A 22,580-nucleotide genomic window follows, 5' to 3' on the forward strand; every position below is an offset into this window, starting at 1 on the left:
CTTCAGTCTCTGTCTTTGTCATCTGAACACACTTCAGAATCAGGCCCTTCAGCTTAGGAACACTGCTGAGATGCTGGACCAGGTCCCTGACTCCTCTGCCAAGTGGATTCCACCCTAGAAAAAGATCGCTCAGCTCTGGTACATCCTTAAGTGCACGAGCCAGTGCAGATGCTTCATCTTCACCCATATTTGTATCCAACAGGTTCAGCTTAGTCAGATTGGGTACACTGTTCAGGTTCTTGGCCAGTTCAATGATCCCGTGACCCAGTGCATTGCGAGACATATCAAGACCGCTCAGCTCTGGTACATCCTTAAGTGCACGAGCCAGTGCTGATGCTTCATCTTCACCTATATTTGTATCCGACAGGTTCAGCGTAGTCAGATTGGGTACACTGTTCAGGTTCTTGGCCAGTTCAATGATCCCGTGACCCAGTGCATTGTGAGACATATCCAGTTTTTTTAACTTGTTTAAGTACTGTAATGAGGCAGCCAGTGCAGCACATTCCTTTTCTCCCATTTGTACAAAACGTAACTCTAAAATAGTCAACCGTGGAGTGTGATGAAGATTCTTGGCCAAATGACTCACACCGCTGTGTAAGGAGTTGATTGACAAGCAGAGCTCATGCAAGTTTGGAGAGTGGTGCAGTGACTCAGCAATAAAAGCAGCACACTTTGCTGTTAGATTGTTACCACAAAGTTTTAAACTGTGGAGATTGTCAGTAAAATTAATTCTGCGAATCGCGTTCTCAATCGAATTACCTTCCAAGGCATCATTCACGCCCCCCAATATATCAATATCTCGAAGAGATGTTAAAAAAGGCAACAAGTTCTTCAACAGAACAAAATCCTCAACTGTTTCCACATGTAACTTAACCTCTCTCACCAGTGACAAACAATGTTGTTGTGCCTGGTCAGATCTGTTCTCAGTCAGAGACAGTGCAACGTTGTTGTCCTCATTCTCTCCCAGATTATCTACAGGTGGCTGAGAAGAACAAACCGGCGCTGATATCAGTTCAGGAAGAAGTTTAGAGCAAAAAAGCATCTGTTATGCGACGTAGATAGATAAAGTTTTTTTTTTCGCTTTTTTTGAGGAAAAGGTTCGCATGGAGTAAATCGGCGTATTTTTTAAATCTTTAACTTCTCCAGAGCACGTTAAAACGACCGCGTTCAAGTCAGACAATATGGATAGAATACTCTCACGATCATTATATTTAGTTGTATATTTAAAAAATAAATAGTTTGGAAAACTGGCGGTGCCTTTGAAGAAGTTTTTCTCAGCAGCAGTAGACACGTGTTCGTCATGAAGCATTACGACATGGTTAACACATGAGAGAAATGTGGAGTACACAGTTAGTCTGTCCGAGGCTGGACAACAAAACAAACAATCGACACAGAATTCAATAAAGTCCCATTGTTCATCAGACAAATCATTGACAGAAGGCGTCCTAGTGAAATTGTAAATTGTGAGACCTTCTTTCTCTCCGACATAACGTAGATGATCAAAAACAAAGCTGGCAGCATCTGATGACAACTCACAAACGAATTTTAGAACTTCATCCATCTTCTTTGATTTTTCAAACGTATCCATTCCTGACAGGCAGGTGACAGTTTCATTCTTCTTAACCTTCACTTCTTGAACGATGAACCAGGCGGCGAGAAACTCCTGAACGGACTTGTGAAGAAAATACACGATCTTCTCACGGTTCAAAGCGGAAAGTTTGGAAACTTGAAAAAAACCGACATGAATAAGCTTCTCGAACAGATCACCTTTAGGAAATTTACTGAAGTTAAAATGAAGACAGTCCTCTAAAAGAGCATCAAAAGCAAGTTTTCCTATTTTGGAAAGTTCCTCTTGATATTCATCTATGCTTTTATCTGTTGCGACGTTGTCTGAGTCTTTAATAGCCATATGATCCAAGAGAGTCTGAATAAATTCTACGTAAATTTCCGCACGAGATGTTGGTGATTGATGCTTTTTCTCTTTCCAGAGAAGACACAACATCAACAACAATAGCGGAATCTCTGCCATCTCCTCGAGGTCATGCTTTCTTAGGTATTCAAGTAGCCCTTTAACGTCCTCCTCATCAGGAAGAATCTTACTTGCAAACTGTTTCTTCTGTTCCCAGCTATCGAACCCGTTAAGTTCAAACTGAGCGTGACTTGGCACTCTAAGCTCATCCTCTTTCACTGGCCGCGTTGTGATCATTACACAACAGTCTCTCAGTTGACTGCCTCTCCAAATCTGGTGAATTATGGATGATTTTCCACCGCTGTACTCATCATATCCATCCAAAATGAGCAGCACTTTCTCTTGGTTCTGACGGACATATTCACACAAGTTATTGACTGCCATCGGGTCATCAGCAGACAACAGTTCCGCTGTTTTTAACATGGTACAGAGGTCCGAAATACCACAAACGTCTCGTAACCTGATTAACAGTAAAAGATTGAACTTTTCGAGGATCTTCTTTCTGCCATTTGCCCAATCCACAGCTACTTTTTGAGTGAAAGTAGACTTTCCTATTCCAGGTCTTCCATACACCAGAATTCGTCTACGGATGGGATGATCTTCGTCACCTTCAAATACTTCACTGCTGTCTCCCAGCTTTTTTTTCGTTGTCCCGTCAGGTTTCCTGTGGTCTTGTAAAAACGTTACTTGTATGTAAATGCTATTAATGTGTACTGTGTTGTCTGGGTCCCATGGTGTTATTTTCACTTGACACATGGTGTTGTAAAACGCCCTCAACTGATTCCGGCACCATTCCCAAAATTCTGTTACAGACGAGTCTGTAGACAAAAAACAAGTAGCTTGGTAAAATTCTCTTTCTCCCACATCGAAAAGAAAATCACTCGAGAAGGGTTTTCGAACAATAAGGAGAATAATTCTTTCCATCTGTAATTTGTAACTTTGACGACGTCACTCTTTACTTCCGAAGGTAAATATACACATTTTTACTATCTGCTCACTACGGTGTTTTTTTTTCTTTTTTTTTGGGGGGGGGGGGGAGGAGGGAGAGGTTTGGGGGTTCGATTTGCCCCTAATTCACGAGTACAGTCTTCGATCGTCCCGTGAAGGAGAGAAGCGTGGGCTCATTTCACGAACAGCGGCTGGCAATCGAGGCTATTGTTTGCTCCGCTACACAAAAATCTTAAAAAAATATATTGATTTGTTCTGTGACAAGTGAAATTAATATCAAGACAAACATTAGGGAAAACCTCAAATATTGTAGTAACTATGAGTTTCTAAAGCTTAAGTTCGAACATAAGCCCCTCGTTGGACCGATTGGGTTGTGTGTGGTTTATAAAATGGGGGTTGGGCTAAAAGGAGGGGAGGGGTAAGGCGGGAGATTCCAGGTGTCTTATGAGTATGTTGCAGCTGAGCCCTCCCTCTCTTGCTAATGTAATAACCTTTTGCAGATTTTTTCAGACCAGTCCCTATTTTCATTGTTAAACGCCGTTAATCTTGCTTCCACGATTTCGAGATGACGCGCAACTGTCTTCCATTTTTCGAGTTTCTGCGAAAGCCTCTCTAAATCTTCGTCGCTAGTAACTCCTTGCAGCGAAGTATCAAGAGGAGAGGATAGCGAGTAGTAGGTATTGCATCTATTCATGCCATTTTGCTGGATCCACGCATTTTTATTTTACAAAGGCAGGGGGAAGGAAGATGGGGTTGGGGGGTGGGGGTTAACGGGCACGCCCATAGATTTTTTCAGACCATTCCCTATTTTCATTGTTAAACGCCGTTAATCTTACTTCCACAATTTCGAGATGACGCCCGACTATCTTCCATTTTTCGAGTTTCTGCGAAAGCCTCTCTAAATCTTCGTCGCTGATAACTCCTTGCAGCGAAGTATCAAGATGAGAGGATAGCGAGTAGTAGGTATTGCATCTATTCATACCATTTTGCGGGATCCACGCATATTTATTTCAAAAAGGCAGGGGGAAGGAAGATGGGGTTGGGGGGTGGGGGTTAACGGGCACGCCCATAGACATGTCCTCATTTTACCTCTTTTCTTTGGAGTCAAGGCGTCACTCGGAGACGACTCTTCATAACGGCGTTTCACCTTTGGCGGAGGCAAATGTTTAGTAGAATCACCTGCATGATAACAAATGTAAAAAGATAATTAGACCAGAACATATTATTTGAGCCAACAGATTTATTGTAGCAATGGAGCTTTTTCCTTTCCTAATAAAACGTCTCCTCATGAATTTGTTTCCAGGCCAATTCGTACCACTGCATTATGCAACCCTACTTTGCATCATTTGACACAAAAATATACACGCCCACATACGCGACCAGAAGATTTCTTTTTTTCCTTTTGTTTTTTTTTCCAGCCAGTAAGAAAAATTGTCATCGCCGTGTAAATATCTCTACTTTGCGATCGAGCGAAAAGCTTCAAAAAAATCTTTTCCATACAATAAGCAACTTGGGTAAAGCCACTCTGAATTTTCGCCACTGAAAACTCCTTGCTTGACTACAAACATAAAGACATCACAGCAAAGCATCAAGATGAGGGGATAGCGAGTAGTACGTATTGCAACTATTTATGCCACTTTGCTGGATCCATGCATATTTATTTTACAAAGGCAGGGGGAAGGATGGTGGGGTTGGGGGGTGGGGTTAGCGGGGCACGCCCATAGACATGTCCTCATTTTACCTCTTTCCTTTGGGGTTGAGGCGTCACTCGGAGACGACTCTTCATCACGGCCTTTCACCTTTGGCGGAGGCAAATGTTTAGTAGAACCACCTGCATGATAACGAATGTAAAAAAATAATTAGAACAGAACATTTTATTTGAGCCAACAGATTTATTGTGGCCAATTTGTGCCATTGCGTTATGCATCCCTACTGTGCATCATTAGGCACGAAAAATGCACATCCACATACGCGAACAGAAGATGTCATGTTCTTTTTTTTTTTTTTTTTCTAGCCACTAAGAAAAATTGTCATCACCACCTAAACGGATTTGGTGACATACCATTTATATCTCTACTTTGCGATCGAGCGAAAAGCTCTAAAAAAATCTTCTCCATACAATAAGCAGCTTTGGTAAAGCCACTCTAAATCGTTGGGGGTGTGGGGGTTAACGGGCACACCCATAGATATCTCCTCACTTTACCTGCGACACGAGTTTTTCCTTTCTTCGGAGTTAAGGCATCATTCGGAGACGACTCTTCATCATGGCGTTTCACCTTTGGCCGACACAAATGTTTGCTAGAATCACCTAAATGACAACAAATGCAAAAAAAAATTAGACCAGATTTTTTTGAGCCAGCAGATTCCTTGTAGCAATGGAGCTATTTCCTTTCCTCATACCACGTTTCCCGAGGAATTTGTTTCAAGGCCACTTTGTGTCATGTGCATCATTTTACACGAAATATGCACGCCAACATACGCGAACAGAAGATTTCTTGTTCTTTTTATTCTGCCAGGATGAAAAATTGTCATCGCCACGTAAACGGATTTGGTGACCTACCATTTATATCTCTTGCATATCGAGCGAGAAGCTTGAAAAAATATTTTCCGTACAATTAGCAACTTGGCGGGAAAAAAAAGACATTCACTAAAAATGAAAACTTTCCGCTTAAAAGTTTTAAGGTTTTTCCCTCGTTTAGGACCATTTCGTGCGATTGCGTTACGCATCCCGACATGTTATATATATCGTTTTACACGTGATAGGGAGGCCCACATACACAAACTGATTTTTTTTTTCGAGTTTGGTGACCTATTAACTTGTCTTTTTAAAATTCGAGCAAAATAATTGGAAAAAACCATCCTTTTTGTAAAATAAACAGCCAGTGTAGAAAGACAGTCGTTAAAATAGGAAGTTTGTGTATTCATCGAAAAATTTATCTCTGATGAAATAAAACTCACCAGTTCGTTTCTTACGATCAATGGATACCAAAGCCTAAAAAGCAGGAGGAAATACTGGCAACCTTACGCTTACGGTTGGCAGTTAAGTAGTGAGTGAATTTTGCGCTACCAGAAAACTACATGAAAATATACAAACGCATCAAATGATCTTCCTTCACTTTGATTTGGCTACCGACAAATGAAGCGACACTTTTCCAGTTTCGAGGCACTGTCAAAAACGTACATAAAAGATACAGTGGCCAAAAAGCATGGTGTCTGAGAGTTTGGCACTATACTTGTAGGTAATTGTATTTTTATTGAATTGCAAGATTAGTGATATATTACCAGTGATAAATTGCTCGGCTAAATCTGTGCGATTAACCAATGAATGACACAATGCATTATGTAGGACCGTGTATGTTGCAGCTGAGCCATTCCTCTCTTTCCAATGTAATAACATTTTGTAGATTTTTTCAGACCATTCCCTATTTTCATTGTCAAACGCCGTTAATCTTGCCTCCTCAATTTCAAGACGACGCCCGACTGTCTTCCATTTATCGAGTTTCTGCGAAAGCCACTCTAAATCTTTGTCACTGGGAACTACAAAAATAAAGACATCACAGCAAAGCATCAACATGAGGGGATAACGAGTTGTACGTATCGCAACTATTCATACCATTTTGCTGGATCCACGCATTTTTATTTTACAAAGGCAGGGGGAAAGAAGATGGGGTTGGAGGTGGGGGTTACAGGTACGCCCATATATATGTCCTCACTTTACCTCTTTCCATTGGAGTTGAGGCATCACTCGGAGACAACTCTTCATGACAGCGTTTCATCTTTGGCCGAAGAAAATGCTTAGTAGAACAACCTGCATGATAACAAATGCAAAAAAATAATTAGACCAGAAAATATTATTTGAGCCGACAGTTTTATTGTAGCAATGGAGCTTTTTCCTTTTCTAATAAAACGTCTCCTGATGAATTTGTTTCAAGGCAAATTCGTGCCATAGCATTATGCAACCCTACTGTGCATAATTTAACACAAAAAAATCCACGCCTATATACGAGAACAGAGGATTTCTTGTTTTTTTTTTTCCCAGCTAGTAACGAAAACTGTCATCGCCACGTAAATGGATTTGGTGACATACCATTTATATCTCTACTTTGCGATCGAGCGAAAAGCTCTAAAAACCTCTTTTCCATACAATAAGCAGCTTGGGTAAGGCCACTCTAAATCTTCGTCACTAGGAACTCCTTGCTTGACAACAAAAATAAAGACATCACAGCAAAGCATCAAGATGAGGGGATAGCAAGTAGTACGTATTGCAACTATTCATGCCATTTTGCTGGATCCACGCATATTTATTTTACAAAGGCAGGGGAAAGGAAGATGGGGTTGGGGGAGGGGTCACCGGGCACGCTCATAGATATGTCCTCATTTTACCTGCAAAACGAGTTTTTCCTTCCTTTGGAGTTAGAGCGTCCTTCGGAGACGACTCTTCCTTACGGCGATTCACCTCTGGCCGAGGCAACTGTTTAGTAGAACCCCCTGCGTGATAACAGATGTAAAAATAAAAAAAATTAGACCAGATTTTTCGAACCAACAGATTCATAGTAGCAATGGAGCTATTTCCTTTTCTCATGAGACGTCTCCTGAGGAATTTGGTTTCGAGGCCACTTCGTGCCATTGCATTATGCATCCTACTGTGCATCATTTTACACGAAATATGCACGCCCATATACGCGAACGGAAGATTTCTTGCTCTTTTTTTTTTTTTTTTACCAGGAACAAAAATTGTCATCGCCACGTAGACCGATTTGGTGACGTACCATTTATATCTCTTGTTTGCAATCGACCGAGAAGCTTGAAAAAAATATTTTCCTTACAATAAACAACTTGGGGAAAAAAGAGGGACATTCACTAACACGAAAACTTGCAAGGGCACTTGTGGCACATGCACACTTGTATCGCATTCTTCACAAATATTTTTAAAAAAACTAATTGGGACAGATTTTTTCGGTCAAATGATAAGCTTTACACAGCCTTGACGATTTTCCTTTTCCGCTTAAAAGTTTTAAGGTTTTTCCCTCGTTTAAGGCCATTTCCTGCGATTACATTACGCATCCTTACATGTTATACATATCGTTTTACACGTGATAGGGATGCCCACATACACAAACTGAATTTTTCTTTTCTTTAGTCTGGTTACCTATCATTTACTTGTTTTTTTAAAATTAGAGCAAAATACTTGGAAAAAATTATCCTTTCTGTAAAATAAACAGCCAGTGTAGAAAGACAGCGTCGTTAAAAAAGGAAGTTTTTTTTCTTGTTTCTTTGTATTCTAGTAGGTGGGTAAGTTGCTTTCTAGCAAACTGATATTGACTTAGCTATTCATCGATCATTGGAGACCAAAGCCTAAAAAGCAGGAGGAAATACTGGCAACCTTACGCTTTCAGTTGGCAGTCAAGTAGTGAGTGAGGCAGGAGTTTTTAGGTGTATTATTGGGGGGTTGGTGGTCTTCTTCTCAGAGGGAAAATGCTATCAAAAGCTTAAAAGAATCCCAAACATTAGCAGAGTCGGTGAAATTGCTGACAAACATGTAACATTTCTGATCCAAGAGCTGTTCTGATTTGTCAGTGCATGATCATAGGTCATTAATCATGTTTTTAATTTAGTTTTGGTAGTTCGGTTCCAGCACATTTATAAAACACAAAACTAAACAGCATACAAGACTAGCTAGTGACTGCGAGCAAATATAGTGCAGGCCTAAAAAAGATAAAAGTTGATCTGTTTACCTTTGTAATGTAGCCAATCTTCAAAAATACTGCACTGGTTTAGAATGTTGGCAACAAGAGAAGCTGCTGTTACACTTGCAAATGTTTGCCAATTTTCTCTCTCTTCAGTTCCATCTGCATATCCTGAAATACCCTTGACGACGACCCACTCCATTTTCAGTTCATGTGCTGCACTGAAAACTCCTGAGACATAAAATAACAAGCTATTATGAATAAAACAACAAATTTGCTCCAAAATCTATTGATTTTAACCTCTTCCATTGTTACCAACTTGTTATCAAATATTTGTAAGGAACTAGACATATGTTTTGGAAAGTCACCTTACATATACTAGGTGCAAAGCTAGTCCATGTAGCATGAGCTTCTCCCAGGTCCCGTACCATTCAGCCACTAAGACTGTACCCTTACTCCCTCCACATGCATATGAAAAACTGGTAAGTTCATCAGTAGCCATCTATACTCCTGGGTATAGAGACACACTCTGAGGGTAAAGCCAAGACTACAACACAATCACTTTAGCCCAGGGCTTCAACCCAGACCTCTTGATCTTAAATCCAGTATGTTCACACACACAAGCCAGTGCATCTCTCAACACTTGCAGAAAAGCTTACCTACCACATATCAGTATCAACTCTTTCTCTCCCAGGATACAAATATACCCAAATACCTCTTTGAGCAGATTTTACAGTGACGGTTACTTCATAGGAAAAAGAGATCTTACCCTCTCCTTCTGTTTCAATTGCAATTGCTCCAGGAAATGACTTCATTAGCTCCTCTTGTCGCCACTCAGCTTGCACAACCTCAGTACCGCTCAAAACCTCACCACAGTGGACTTCAACTTTCCTTTCTTTAGGATTTTCCAGGGGTGGATTCCAACCATGACCTGCACATTTGATGAGTTCAGCGATGTCTCTGCTTACAGGAGTTGTGAACCCACAAAATTTCTTTCCATCCTTTGTAACCTTCTGATAGGAATAGTTTGTGAGCTTTTCTGAAACAACCACATCCCCCAGCTTTGTTGTTTCCTGATTCATACCACTACACTGACCCACAGAAAAGACAGCTTTTGGCCTCAGCTGAGTGACAGCATTCTTTACAACAGTCAAAGCACCACCAGGAACTTTAGAACCCTCTGAGTATTGCATCAAAGCCACATTCAGTTTAACATCTTGATTTTCACCAAGAGTGCCAAAGTACCAAGTACCAAGCCCTTTAACATAGCTTTTGAATGGATCATTAATGTAATAGTAACAACTTAAGAACTCACAGTCCTTCACTGTTAACAACAGAATGTCAATTGGGAGTTGAACATCCTTCCAATCTTTAAAATCCTGGGTTAGTTCACTTATCTCTGGAAGACTAAAATTAATCTTTGGTGGGTCACCATAAATGTTCTTTAAACTGTTCTCATCAGTTTTCGCTCTTTTTGATTTTACCACTCCCATTCTGAAAATAAAAGCAGTACAGAAAATATAAAAACTAGAATTCAGCAACTTATCACCTTGTGATTTAATTTCCCATAATTAAGCCTGGACACAATGACTAGCCTCCAGTCCAGCCCATTTAATCAGTGTTTAATTGATCCAACTGTAGAAGTTAATGTTAAATTTATTTTGGAACAGAATTCTATTAAAAATTATCTTCTTCACTGCACAAATCTACAAAGACAATCATTTTAAAATCATCAGTCATAATAACTGAAAAAGACAAAATCAATCACAATGGGTGTCAAAGCCAATATAGATTTGTGTATTTATATGACCTTGTACCATATAAATGTAAAATCTCTGGAAGATATGAATAATCACATATCTGGTGGCAAACATCAAATAAAACTGAACACATCTGCAGTTTGTACAACTAAGCTTATACTGTACTGCCCCTTGCGAAATGGCTTTTGCAATTCCTAGGAATTCCTAGGATTTTCCTAGGAATTCCTAGGAATAAAGGTGTGAATTTTCACGGTAAATTCGGACTGGGAATTCCTAGGAATTCCCAACCATAACAACTCTGGTTCTAAAAACCTAGAAATTCCTAGAAATTCCCAGAAATTCCCAGAAATTCCCAGAAATTCCCAAAAATTCCCAGAAATTCCAAGTTTATAGCCAACAGGACTTGGAATTCCTAGGAATTCCTAGGAATTCCTAGGAATTCCAACTCAGAGAACCAATGACTTTCCCTGAAAAGCTGTATATCTAAAAAATTCCTAGGAATCTCTGGGAATTTCTGGGAATTTCTGGGAATTTTGGGGAATTTTTAGGAATGTTTCAGAATTACTGGGAATTTTAAGCAAAAATTTGAGGCTAATGATATAAAATAAATACTTTAAATTAAAAAAACCCAGCTAAAATTCAAGTATTCAATGAAATTTATTTAGAAGCTTAATTTAAGGCTTACATGTAAACTATTTTTGATTAATTATTAACATCAATGTGTGGTAATATTAGGATGGAATTTGATTTATTTTTCTTTTCTTGAAAACTTCATACGGATTAATCCTCAATTACAGCTATTCATATAAAATAGTTCTAATCAATCATTAAATTTGGTTTGACACAAATTGTGAATAAAATCTGTTGATTCTTTTCCATAAAATACAATATCTTAAGTTATATTTGAAAACCAAGCACTCTTGGGAGTGAAGGGGCTAATTACAGTCAAATAAAATTGATTTTTTGATTAAAATCTTGTTGTAACCGTAACAATAAATTAGAATGAAGTTATCCTAAACTGCAAACTTAGCTGCTGTTTGTACTGTTTGTATTTTTTTTCCTGGGCTCACAATGAGTTGGCCTTGAATGAGGTTGTCAACAAGAACCTTGACCATTTTGTATCTGGATTCCTTGACATCTGAATTTGAAAAAAAATAATATATTAAAATATGTATGTTTCAAGCTCAGACCAGGCTTTTAAGATGGCTATGAGGAAAAGGGCATTCATTGGATTCTCAAATTTAGAAATCTCTGTTATATTGAGTGACTTTCATATTGGAGTTAGTACATCTCTCTCATGGATTTTACCAAAAAAGGGCTGAATACATTATTTTGTTTTTACCAAGGAGGGCTTCTTTATGTACTAAGGTTTGTTTAATAACAGTTCCTATTTTGAATCTTGAATGTTCCCAAACGTGACTAGAGGAATCTTGAAACCTTACTGATAGGTTTATTTCATTGTAAAGCATAATAAGCTTAAGAAACTGCGGCATGCAAGTGACCGATTCGATTCTCAGAATTATTCTAGTTTCAGTTGCGCCGAGCGTTATGTAAGCTTAATTCAACCCGCTACATCTATTCTTTTATAAGATTTTGATCACGTAACGAATATCGCAATTTTTACTCACCTCAAACTTTCAAAATCGTAACTTTACAGACGGCCATTCGACCCTTGTTTGTACCAGTCAATATGTCAACTGTTGTCCCTTCTTTTAACTCCACGGCGCCAACGACTTTCTTTTCTTTTACAACACTCACGCTATTCTCGTTTTCCCATTGAACCACAATAAAAGCTATCTTTAGAAATGTTATATTAAGCAAAACAGTTGAGAAAAGCGATCAACCGATGAAAAGTACATTCAAAGATGAGCGCCAAATGGAGTCTTCTTTGTTTCCGATCACGCGCATGATCACGTGGATCTTTTAGGACTTGTCATTGGCTAGCAGAGAGAATCCGCTGGCTTGCCGATTGCAGTGTTAGGAGAAGTGCCCAACTTTATTCTGACTTCTCCGACCGGTTCTCTGCTTCTAGAAGATGGATAGCTTGGTGATATAAATAAAGATGTGAGCTCACTCTATGTAGAAATAATCGACAAGAATCGATCGTATTACAAATGCTCAATTTGTGGCCGAAAGTTGTCGAAGAAACAAAGACTCGAAACTCACTTGAGTTGTGTTAATGGCAAAGGTGAGAAATAACACAAGCCAATCACAGTTTTGAATGCGACTACAAATCGTCTTTTACCCTCATATTTATAAAAGAAGGATACCACATTCGGAAGTATAAGAGATACATAGATGATCCCAGTGTACCAGTACCTAAATCTACAAAGCTTGACCGTAGAAAGCGTTCAGCAACACGTTCCAACACCGCCATCTCGATTCCTCAGTCAGTCGTTTCCACTGAACTTAAAGCAGTATTGACAACAGAGTAGAGTGCGTCTTACAAAGGAGAAACATTTGTACAAGAGACAGAAGTAGCTATATGCGATTACAGAGGTGCGTTGGAACTCTGGTCCACAAATAGTTATGCACTGCACGAAGTATAAAACAATTTTGTTGATAGCTGACAGACAGAGAAGAACAACAAGTAAACTGTTATTATTGAAGTGTGACTAGCACTTTTCATTTTTATATAAAGAAGGACTTGTAATTTGCACCAAAAATAAAAAGATGTAATGTTTTTTGGGAGATCCAGTGATTGGGACATTCAAGAAATTAAGTTATGAAAGGAAACTTAGTTGGTATTTCTCACTACTAACAAGTCTTGTTGACAAATATTTTCAGATCAGAGTTTCAAATAAAGTAAATTGAAGACGTCATATAAAAGGTGTTTTTCCTCAAAGGGAACATTGACTACCTCTGTCTTGTCTGCATGCCAAATGTTTGCAAAGTGTGTGGATGATCCACAAGTATTGGAACTCTTACAAAAATGTTTTGTAAGAATAAAAACAGCAAAACAAATTACAGCAATTAGTCATGAAAATAGAGCAAAAAACTGAAAAAAAAAGCAGCAACAACAATCATGAAAAAAGAAAGATTAATTAGGTGTTGAATTTGTTTGTCTAAGGCATGAAATTTCTACTAAAAGTATTGTCAACAAAAAGTCTCTGACAGCGTTGGAGGCAACTAAGCTTGACTGTTCCAAGGTTTTCTAACAAAGGCAACCAGTAATGTAGGTTAGGGAAGTAAGATAACAATGTAATTATTGTTAATTATTGTGGAAGTTGGCAATTTCTAGTTAACATAACTGACAGCTGGTTCATGAGAAAATCCATATTAATGTAAAGATTTACTAAAACTTAGTTTGAGTAATAAATTTCATGATCTTTAAGTTATAAACATGTACATGTATGTATATCTCTTGGTAAGTTTTGTATAGCATACCTTTTATTGAGCCAAAGTTTTAAGCCTCTGAAATTACTCTTTTTCTTAAAACCTTCACATTCAAGGTATTTCTTAGAATTTATGTGGACCTCAGGGTATTATAATTGCCTCAAATTCAATTCCCAGAAATTACCAAGAGTTCCACACTTCTTAAATTATAGGTAGTTTGTAAAGCTGAGAATTCCTAGGAATTCCTAGGGATTCCAAGTCCTCACAAAACTGGAGTCTTCCTTTCCCAGAAATTCCCAGTAATTCCAAGCTTTTTAAATCAGAGCTAATTTGCATAGTTGGGAATTTTTTAGAATTCCTAGGAATTCCTAGGAATTCCTAGGAATTCCCAGAAATTCCCAGAAAACTGGGAATTCAGTTTGCAAGGATCATTTGCATAATTGGGAATTTTTGAGAATTCCTAGGAATTCCCAGAAAACTGGGAATTCAGTTCGCAAGGGGTCAGATCAAAATATATGATAAAGAATATCAACCTAAGCTCTTGTCTCAAGCCTGATGCTTAGAGGTTGCATAAAATTTATTTTTAAGTTTAAGATCCTTTTCTTATAAAGGCAGCCAGTTATATGTTTCACACTTTTTGAAACAATATATTCTTATCAAAGCACCAAGTGATAATTAAAAATTTTTTTTAATGTGTTTGGATGGTGACACTGATTTATTTACCATGAGCAACAAAGGAAACAGAATAGTGTGTAGCACAATTCCAGCTTGAGTGTTGAACACTGCGATGGTCCTTAACCAACCACTAATACTGATTCATTTTTGATAAGTGACAAAGGAGACAGGACAGTGTGTGTAGCTTTAACCATTTCTGTTGCCTAAGCATATGATGGTCTTTAATTAGCCACTGATACTAATTTATTTTTTATTAATAAAGAGTAAACAGTATAGTGTGTGTAGAATTATTCCCACAGCCTATGCATATGACAGTCTTTAATCAGCAAGTCATTACACCTGTTCAAATCAGTCTGAAAGGTAATCAGGTGGAGGATTGGACCTTTTTGAAAGAGAGAACTTGAAAAAAAGTTTAACAAATAATTCTCAGAACAGTGCTGTGAAAAAGGAAACCTACCAAAAAGCTAAAAATTTACCAGTTGGGAATCACATAGAACCCAACAGTTTCCATTGTTGAGCACTGCTTATTTCATAGTGTCAACCATGAAGATGGGAAAATTGACACCAAAATGTGTATTAAACAATGAACTGATCTTCTGCATATTGGTAACAGGAATAAAGAGCTGTGAAGTCAGAAAGTGAACCAAAGCATTAACACTTGATGATGCAACTGATAGAACCAGAGCTGGAAAAATATACACCATTGAGCTGAAGGACATAGGGAACTGTAGAAACACCTTAAGTGCAGTCCAGAATGGAAAAAATAAATCTGACACTATGCAAAAGGTACCAATGCTGAGACAGCGGAAATCCCATGAAACAATGCACATTAATTTCCTGCCTCTGGAAAAAATGTAGCAAGTGTTGCAAAAAGAATTATTTTTTACAATATGCACATCCCTTGTCAGTAATGGAGGAGATAAGATCACAAGGGAAATCTTTAACAAGGAACTGTGTCAAAGAAATCTGCCAGGACTTTCAATCAAGTTGACGACTCCAAATCAGATGATGAGCTATATATATCTCATGTACTCAGAAGCAGATAGTGTTAAATACCAAATACCTTGTGGAGCCTCAGCTAAGGGAAGGTGAGAGCTGTGCATGGACAGCAAAACCATGCAAACAGATTGTAGTTCAGAGGCCAACTGACTAATTATGAAAGGTTACAAAAAGCATTAAAAACAGAAGAAGCCTGGAAAACATCCAAGCAACAGTGAATGAAGCATTTTGAGTTCTCTTTAGATGTATTAAGGCTACTTCTAGCTTTTTTTCTTGGCTTAGTAATACAAAAGAGTGCTACAACAGCTACCTCAATCAAGGCAGCAGGAGATTGAAATGGTTTGCTTGAGCATAGTATTATCAATCGTGAAATATTAGAGTGATTAAACACCTACATTGTTTATTTGTTGTGATTGATGAGAAAGATCAGAGTTAAAAATTGGTTCAAATCTGAACCATTTCATCTGTAACAATGAGTAGGTACATTAATGAGTCGCTTAAGGAGTGATGCACAACTGGAGGAGAAGGAGTCGAGTGGCTGCTCAAAAGCCTTTTGATTTTTCTCAAGCAAGCTATCACTTGACCTGAGGATTTCCTCATGTTCCTCATCACTTATTTCTTCCCTCTGAAAATCAACAGCTCCACAAAAAAATTTGCATTTCTGCCGACAATGACTAATCTCTTCTTTGAGAAGGTATATTTTCAGACACTGTAATTTGTTTATTTAAAATGTGCGAGTACAAGCTTTACACACATAAACACTACTGAAAAGACTTACACCAGGCTAAGAGAAGTTTACCCATATGTTTTGTAACATATTTTATGTTTTTATATAAAAACTTACACTTCCTATGTATCAACACTATCTTAATCCACTTATGATAAAACAGCAGCTAAAAAGTGTTGATCTGTCTCCAAAATGGTTTTTTTGGATGTCAAAACCACCTTTTCGCCATATATTTCCTTCTAGCAACTTGCAATCTTTGCCCGTGGCAATCCCAGAAATCTTTGCACAAACACAAGTTAATCCTATTATTGGCAGCTCATTCATTGGCCAACTCAAAATAAGTGGAACAAAATCCTAGTACACATAAGCTAGGTTTTGTTTTGATTCTGTGAATTGTCTGTAATGTACCCCTATATATTGATTTCCTGAATGTTCTTACCTTACTATGCTATGTCATGCTAATACTTGTTTAGGATTAAAATAGAATATGATGTTATTGTACAGAATGTTGAGAATGTTAACCATTTTACTGGTGTACAATGTATTCCTACACATGTACATGTACTGTGCAATGGAGCTCAAATCAAGTAGTTGTGGTTATCAGTTGATATACAGTGTTGCAGACTGGTAGCTGTGTTGCTGGCTGAAGGTCTATTTATTATTATTATTATTATTATTATTATTATTATTATTATCTTTATCTCTATTTTTCTATGAATAAATTTATATCAATTTCAATTAGGCATACAAGATATACACTCACTTTTCAAGTTGCTTCTCCTGTAAGATGGTAGCAGTAGTTGACTCAAACTCTCAGGTACTTGCTGTTGCTGGATTGAATCAATAATACCATCCACCAGATAAACCACTGACCTAGTAGATTGTGTGGCAGGTTGCATTCACAACAAGCTACTGGGAAGTGATTAATCTGGTGGACAGAAAAAAAATTCAACCAGCTGCTGGAAAAATAGCTGTTCTGTGCCAAAATCACTGTAAGTTCTGGCTGTTCAGTCAGTCGTGAATCAGAACACCTGCAGCTGTTGGAATGGAACTTAACCCCAATTCAAAATATTCTGGAACTCAGCTGCAAGGAAGTAAAACACATATGGATCAATTATCATTATTTATACGATAAACTGAATTGTACACTGTCAATGCTACTGAAACTGACTGCTTAGCACTAGAATGTTAATTTTAGTAATGCTAGCAGGTATCTATTTAAGGTTTTCTCAGTATTCTTCATGTAAACCAGCACTCAGAAATGCAGAAATGAATCCATAATGTATTGCTTCAACTTCTAACACTGGTTTTCAGTTAGGTGTCAAGGTCTTTGAAACTGTTTCTCTTGCAATTGAAGAGAACATTTTTTAGGAAGCATTGAGTCTTACATTGTATCAACCAAATAATTTGCTTCAAATGATGACTGAATTCAATTGTTTAATTGACACTTGGCACCCATATAAAAAAGTTAATTCTAGACCCTGATTTAACCCTTTACACCCTAACATCAGTATGCATATTCTCCATACTGTTCTCTTTACAATCCCTGATGTCCTAGCAAGGGGAATTTGTTTAACAATCAAGAGGTTTTTCAATTTATTATCACTTCCTTTATTCTCATGACCTTAATGTTGGATTCAGGGATGAAACTGAAAGGAGAAATTAGATGCTGGTCACTCTTAGGGATTAAAGGGTTAACACTGAAATACAAAAAGAAGCAAGAGAGCATTTCAAAGTGGCTCAGATTAGTAACAAGAAGCTTCTAGGCACTGGAAATAATACTGATCTTTACTATACTCTGACAAACTTTCAAGTCCGCATATAAAATCAAAATCATTAAAGCAGTAAATTAAAATAAAATAAACACCATACAGAGGTAAGAGACTGATAGAAGTGATAAAGTAACAAGTTATGCTCCCTTGCATTTGATGTAGAATGAACAAGGAACTTTAACAAAAATTGGGCAAAGCAAAGCTGTTTGAAGTGAAGCCACTGAGAGTTAATTAGAACTACAGGTGGAGTTATCTCACCATTATAGGATTCAAACTTAACTGTGATGAGTGGCACAATCACCATAACAACTTCTGTAACATGTATGGAAAATGTGAAAGTTGCTAGTTTGGGACAAAATCACTTCTTTAGGTCTGTTTTAAACTCACATTTACTATTACAACTGATTTATTTCAAACTATTTCATTTTTGTCGCATTTGATTCAAATTTGTATTTACCAATAATCCTTTGTGGGTGTGGTCTTTTTCACAAATAATCAATTTTGAGTTCACTGACACAGTAAAAAGTAAAAATAATACCATTTTGTACTACATGGAGGCTAGTATCTCCTCATTGAGATCAACTGGCACTCTAAAAACTGACTTTCTGTCTCTTTTTACAACTTGAAGATCACATCACCATTTTTCTCTTGCAAATTCAATTCTCTTATTGCAATTCTTTTCATTATAATTAGATTCTTTAGCCTATTCTTTTCCTACTTTTTCCTCCTCCACTCTTTGATCCTCAAAAGCTTTTCTTCCTTTTCGTTAGCCATACCTCTTTTCCAGCGCACTTGAAGCGATATTTACAAATTGCTCAATCCCAGAAAAACTAATGACCTTGAACACCCTGAAACCTTGATAATGTCGCAGAAACCCACAAAACAGGAAAGGTCACCTAGCTGTTTTCAACATGGAGATGAAAAGATGAAAGTGAAAATGGCAGAGCAAACAGCAGATCTCATAGTGCTTTTGGTGGCAATGGTGGCAAGACTCCATTCTCAGTATATGGCATCAACATGGTAAAAAGTGTAGCGACTTGGTCAAAGTGAATATTTTGGCTGTTTCTAAAGATATGGACACGAAAACTTGAAAATGACAAGGGAAACTTATGAGCATTGAAGTGCAATCAATTTCGAAACCCGACTTTGCCGTGTTTGAAGTATTAAGTGGCGAAGGAGAAGGTTAAAAAATATTATTGCATAACCAGATTTTAGAAAACCGTAGCGATCTGTTTTACACTGATATTTCTCTGTTTATAGTCAATCCTTTAGACTGATTTTTCACTATTTTAGAACACCAAGTATGAGCATTTGGTTGATGTGTTTTTGTTCCCACACGATTCCAGTTTAGTCAATCTGTGGACAACAACTTGGTATACTTCCAAATTCTGAAACTCAGCGTTACACAAAGGATATTCAGGAATGATGAATCCTTTCTATGTGTTTTAATAAACTTGAAATGTTAAAGCTTTGCTCAAATGTAGTGTTTATTGTGTGTTATCATTAGGTGTAATTTGTTTGCTAAAAACGAGCTTTCTTTTTACTGAAAATTATGTATTTCAAAAATTTTTATCACTGAGATTGTGTTACGTATTACAACCAAAATTGGCTTGATTGCTCATCTTTCTCGGATATTTTCTCAAAGACAGTAATGTGGTTTTCTGATTTTATGCTTTTACAATAATCAACAAGAACAACTATTCCTCTTAGCCGGGGCGTGAAATTAATTTTTTTTTCTGATAGCCACTTGGCTCCTTAATTCTTAAAAGTGGTAGCCAAGTGGAAAAAAGTTGATCCCCATTTTCAAGGACAAACAAAACCTTTTTTTAAGCTGTCAGCGTTCTAAATAGACCCTCCAAAATTAAATTAGGGAAAAGATCTTTAACATGCCACAAAGTGGACACATTGTGCTACTCATCATTATATACCCAACAGTGTCATAGCAGTGATATTTGAAAAAGAAATTATATCAAACTATTGTCAAAATGGCAAATTCAAGATATCAAAATCAACATTAAGAAAAAGAAGTTTCAATCTAAGTCAATACTAAAGTGACTGACAGTTAACAATTCATAAACTGTTAGGAAAGGAAACTGGGCAAAGTCGTGATCATAAATGCTTGTCACATTAACACACCTCTAAGAAACTAACATCAACAAATCATTACAGAATCGTGCCCATTGAAAAGCATCACCCGGGAAAAGTGGGGTACCAATGATGCTTTGTAGGTGTAATGACCTGGAAATGAGGTTGCAAAAGCTCACCACCAGCGTCAGTCTCTTAAGATCTAAATTGACAAATTCCCAAACGGGAGTTGCAAAATTTCGCTTTGCATCCTTTAGAGACAATTGGGATACAATTGGAGCAATAAGTATTGTTAGAAAGAGATAAAATGCTGGTAAAGGTGAGTTGGATCTGAGCTTGTACTTATGTGGAGTGGGAACTTACAAGGTATACTTATTATAAGCTTTTTGAAAAGTAAATAGACCTTACCAACATGTTATCTGAAACTGACAGCAATAACCCTTGCGAACTGAATTCCCAGTTTTCTGGGAATTCCTAGGAATTCCTAGGAATTCCTAGGAATTCCTAGGAATTCTCAAAAATTCCCAATTATGCAAATGATCCTTGCAAACTGAATTCCCAGTTTTCTGGGAATTTCTGGGAATTCCTAGGAATTCCTAGGAATTCCTAGGAATTCTCAAAAATTCCCAACTATGCAAATTAGCTCTGATTTAAAAAGCTTGGAATTACTGGGAATTTCTGGGAAAGGAAGACTCCAGTTTTGTGAGGACTTGAAATCCCTAGGAATTCCTCGGAATTCTCAGCTTTACAAACTACCTATAATTTAAGAAGTGTGGAACTCTTGGGAATTTCTGGGAATTGAATTTGAGGCAATTTTAATACCCTGAGGTCCACATAAATTCTAAGAAATACCTTGAATGTGAAGGTTTTAAGAAAAAGAGTAATTTCAGAGGCTTAAAACTTTGGCTCAATAAAAGGTATGCTATACAAAACTTACCAAGAGATATACATACATGTACATGTTTATAACTTAAAGATCATGAAATTTATTACTCAAACTAAGTTTTAGTAAATCTTTACATGAATATGGATTTTCTCATGAACCAGCTGTCAGTTATGTTAACTAGAAATTGCCAACTTCCACAATAATTAACAATAATTACATTGTTATCTTACTTCCCTAACCTACATTACTGGTTGCCTTTGTTAGAAAACCTTGGAACAGTCAAGCTTAGTTGCCTCCAACGCTGTCAGAGACTTTTTGTTGACAATACTTTTAGTAGAAATTTCATGCCTTAGACAAACAAATTCAACACCTAATTAATCTTTCTTTTTTCATGATTGTTGTTGCTGCTTTTTTTTTCAGTTTTTTGCTCTATTTTCATGACTAATTGCTGTAATTTGTTTTGCTGTTTTTATTCTTACAAAACATTTTTGTAAGAGTTCCAATACTTGTGGATCATCCACACACTTTGCAAACATTTGGCATGCAGACAAGACAGAGGTAGTCAATGTTCCCTTTGAGGAAAAACATCTTTTATATGACGTCTTCAATTTACTTTATTTGAAACTCTGATCTGAAAATATTTGTCAACAAGACTTGTTAGTAGTGAGAAATACCAACTAAGTTTCCTTTCATAACTTAATTTCTTAAATGTCCCAATCGCTGGATCTCCCAAAAAACATTACATCTTTTTATTTTTGGTGCAAATTACAAGTCCTTCTTTATATAAAAATGAAAAGTGCTAGTCACACTTCAATAATAACAGCTCTTAAGTTTACTTATTGTTCTTCTCTGTCTGTCAGCTATCAACAAAATTGTTTTATACTTCGGGCAGTGCATAACTATTTGTGGACCAGAGTTCCAACGCACCTCTGTAATCGCATATAGCTACTTCTGTCTCTTGTACAAATGTTTCTCCTTTGTAAGACGCACTCTACTCTGTTGTCAATACTGCTTTAAGTTCAGTGGAAACGACTGACTGAGGATTATCGAGATGGCGGTGTTGGAACGTGTTGCTGAACGCTTTCTACGGTCAAGCTTTGTAGATTTAGGTACTGGTACACTGGGATCATCTATGTATCTCTTATACTTCCGAATGTGGTATCCTTCTTTTATAAATATGAGGGTAAAAGACGATTTGTAGTCGCATTCAAAACTGTGATTGGCTTGTGTTATTTCTCACCTTTGCCACTAACACAACTCAAGTGAGTTTCGAGTCTTTGTTTCTTCGACAACTTTCGGCCACAAATTGAGCATTTGTAATACGATCGATTCTTGTCGATTATTTCTACATAGAGTGAGCTCACATCTTTATTTATATCACCAAGCTATCCATCTTCTAGAAGCAGAGAACCGGTCGGAGAAGTCAGAATAAAGTTGGGCACTTCTCCTAACAATGCAATCGGCAAGCCAGCGGATTCTCTCTGCTAGCCAATGACAAGTCCTAGAAGATCCACGTGATCATGCCCGTGATCGGAAACAAAGAAGACTCCATTTGGCGCTCATCTTTGAATGTACTTTTCATCGGTTGATCGCTTTTCTCAACTGTTTTGCTTAATATAACATTTCTAAAGATAGCTTTTATTGTGGTTCAATGGGAAAACGAGAATAGCGTGAGTGTTGTAAAAGAAAAGAAAGTCGTTGGCGCCGTGGAGTTAAAAGAAGGGACAACAGTTGAC

The 22,580-nt window shown here is 37.4% G+C and overlaps 2 pseudogenes; one reads left to right on the forward strand and one right to left on the reverse strand.

Annotated features, from left to right (window-relative positions):
• Positions 1 to 22,580, forward strand: part of LOC131796297 (guanylate-binding protein 6-like) — an 88,678-nt pseudogene that overhangs the window by 20,043 nt on the left and 46,055 nt on the right.
• LOC131782758 (NLR family CARD domain-containing protein 4-like) overlaps positions 1 to 22,580 on the reverse strand; it is a 32,568-nt pseudogene that overhangs the window by 7,078 nt on the left and 2,910 nt on the right.

The sequence above is a fragment of the Pocillopora verrucosa genome, chromosome 3 (genome assembly GCF_036669915.1).
Source record: "Pocillopora verrucosa isolate sample1 chromosome 3, ASM3666991v2, whole genome shotgun sequence".
In the NCBI taxonomy this organism is placed as follows: Eukaryota; Metazoa; Cnidaria; class Anthozoa; order Scleractinia; family Pocilloporidae; genus Pocillopora; species Pocillopora verrucosa.